The 2,834-nt window shown below is 47.4% G+C and overlaps 1 pseudogene; it reads left to right on the top strand.

The window, feature by feature from the left end:
• The first annotated feature begins 221 nt into the window (after window positions 1-221).
• LOC123125123 (iron-phytosiderophore transporter YSL15-like) lies at window positions 222-1,145 on the top strand (annotated as a pseudogene).
• Window positions 1,146-2,834: the final 1,689 nt, after the last annotated feature.

Here is a 2,834-nt window from a genome sequence, read left to right as displayed (position 1 = left end):
ACAAGGTAACCCGTCTGGTAAGAGAGTCCACGGGACTCGGTGCACGAGTTGATTTCACCGCATCAGTAGTATGTTTGGCATTGCATTTAACCTGATTAAATGTCATAATATTGTTTGCCATTATGCTTATGCTTGTTGTGAGCTTGCAAGTACATTCAATGTACTGACATGGTGTGTCATGCCAGCTTTCAGGAAAGTCTTATCAGATCAAAGTGCTTCCCATGTCTAGCGATGAGATTTAATAAACACTCTAGCGCGATGAGATTTTCAAGAGTGACAACCTACCCTCATGGATGGCATACACTGGATACGCCGTTCTTAGCATGATCTCATCAATCAGCATACCCCTGATGTTCCGTCAGATCAAGTGGTACTATGTGATAGTAGCATATCTCCTTGCACCTGTGCTCGGGTTCTCCAATTCGTACGGAGCAGGTCTCACTGACATCAACATGGCCTATAACTACGGCAAGATCGCCTTCTTCAGCTTCGCAGCCTGGGCTGGCAAGAAAAATGGTGTAATTGCCGGCCTGGTTGGTGGTACGCTGGTGAAGCAGTTGGTCCTCATGTCTGCCGAATTGATGCATGACTTGAAGACGAGTTATCTCACGTCGACATCCCCAAGATCCATGCTTGTCGCACAGGCTATCGGGACGGGCATGGGTTGCATCGTCTCACCCCTCACCTTCATGCTCTTCTACAAGGCATTTGATGTTGGTAACCCAGATGGCTATTGGAATGCGCCGTATGCACTCATCTACCGTAGTATGGCGATTCTCGGTGTGGAAGGCTTCTCAGCTTTGCCAAAGCACTGCCTATCAATCTCGGCTGGAATTTTTGCATTTGCGATGCTTCTGAGTATTGCAAGGGATACCCTACCACGCAGGTACGGCAAGTATGTTCAACTACCGATGGCAATGGCGGTGCCTTTCCTTGTAGGTGGGAGCTTTGCCATTGACATGTGCATCGGGAGTTTGGTGGTATTTGTGTGGGAGAAGATGAACAAGAAGGAGGCTGCCATCCAAGTGCCTGCTGTTGCATCCGGCTTGATATGTGGGGATGGCATATGGGTATTCCCATCTTCCTTACTTGCTCTTGCCAAGATTAACCCTCCAATCTGCATGAAGTTCACTCCTGCCAGCTAGGGAGCTTTATCAGTCACACCTTCTTCAACTATCTTTGGATTTTACGTTGTGTTGCAAGTGCTCCATGGTTTGAACTTTGTGGAGTACATTTTATGGTGTGTATATATGATTCCATGGCATTAGGTCTTTGTGGAGAGCGTTGATTCTTACAATTTTATATTGGTCGTGTGCTTATATTTTCAATCAAGTGTATCTACTGAGTTTATCCTGACATGTAATGAACTCTCTGAATGTAAATTTTTCAGCTATCTTAATATATTTTTAGACAAAAGGTAAACTATATTCACAATGATGTGCACCTGCACTTTTTTGTGGAGTCGGATGCATACACATGGTTACACTATTAGGGAAAACCCTATAGCCATATGCTTAGTAGTAGCACGGGGTGGAGACTGCGTGCTACTGTTAATTAGTAGCATTGCGGAGCCAAACCCCGCGCTACAGGTAGTACATAGTAATAGCACGGATAGAGCGGCCCCGCGCTATTACTAAGTGGTCCCCATCGTACCCCCAAGACAGGCCATAGTAGCAGCGTTGGGTATACGACCCATGCTGCAGCTAATCTAATAGTAGAAGCGTCGTGTGTGTACCCCGCGTTGTTACTACTTATACACGGGGCCAGCTGGTGGGTCCCGCTTAGCAGCAGCGCGAGTACATACGCCTGCTCTACAGGTACTAACCATAGCAGAAGGGCGGGCGGGTTATCCCGCGCTACTACTAAGGGTACTAGCCAAAATATCAACCACCTTTCCCCTCCTTCGCCCTTCCCCTTCCTTTTCCCATAGCTTGCTTTCCTCTCTCATTTGCTTTCTTCTCTCTTCCTTCAATTCTCCGCCCTCCTCCCTCTCTCTCTCCTTTGCCCCTCCACCATCTCCATTAATGGCTCCCTTTCCTCTTACTTGCTTTCTTCTCCCTCCACTAGTAGAAAACAGGGCTTTGGTTGAGGCCTGGGTAAGGGCATTAATCCCGGTTCACTCACGAACCGGGACCAAAGGGTGCATCAGTCCCAGTTCGTGAGGCCAGGGCGCCGGCCGGGCCTCGGGGGCCATTGGTCCCGGTTCGTCTGACCCCTTTGGTCCCGGTTCCAGACACGAACCAGGACCAATGGGCCTTGCTCCTGGCCCAACACCTTTAGTCCCGGTTGGTGCACTACTAGGAAAATGGCTATAGATGATATGGCCACTAATGGCACACGAGACATGTGGTGCGCCATTAGTGTCCAAATACTAATGGCGCACCACATCCACGGTGCGCCATTAGTAACAATTTTTTTTCATTTTTTTCAAAACTAGTAATGGCGCACCAGTGGATAGTGCGCCATTACTAGTTAAACTAGTAATGGCGCACCACATCCTCGGTGCGCCACTACTAAATTTTTTTCAATTTTTTTTAAAAAGATTCAATTTTTTTTCAAACCAAGTAATGGCGCACCAGTGGATAGTGTGCCATTACTAGTTAAACTAGTAATGGCGCACCACATACACGGTGCGCCACTAGTAAGTTTTTTTCAAAAAAAATTCAATTTTTTTTCAAAAGTTTTTTTTTTCAAAACTAGTAATGGCTCACCGTGTGAGCGGTGCGCCATTACTAGTTGAACTAGTAATGGCGCACCACTCCCACGGTGCGCCATTACTAACTTGGCCCAAAAATTCCATCGAATGCACCGCCCCCCCTGGACCGCCTTTTCAG

The sequence above is a fragment of the Triticum aestivum genome, chromosome 5D (genome assembly GCF_018294505.1).
Source record: "Triticum aestivum cultivar Chinese Spring chromosome 5D, IWGSC CS RefSeq v2.1, whole genome shotgun sequence".
Lineage (NCBI taxonomy): Eukaryota > Viridiplantae > Streptophyta > Magnoliopsida > Poales > Poaceae > Triticum > Triticum aestivum.
This window is presented reverse-complemented; position numbering and strand designations above follow the sequence as displayed.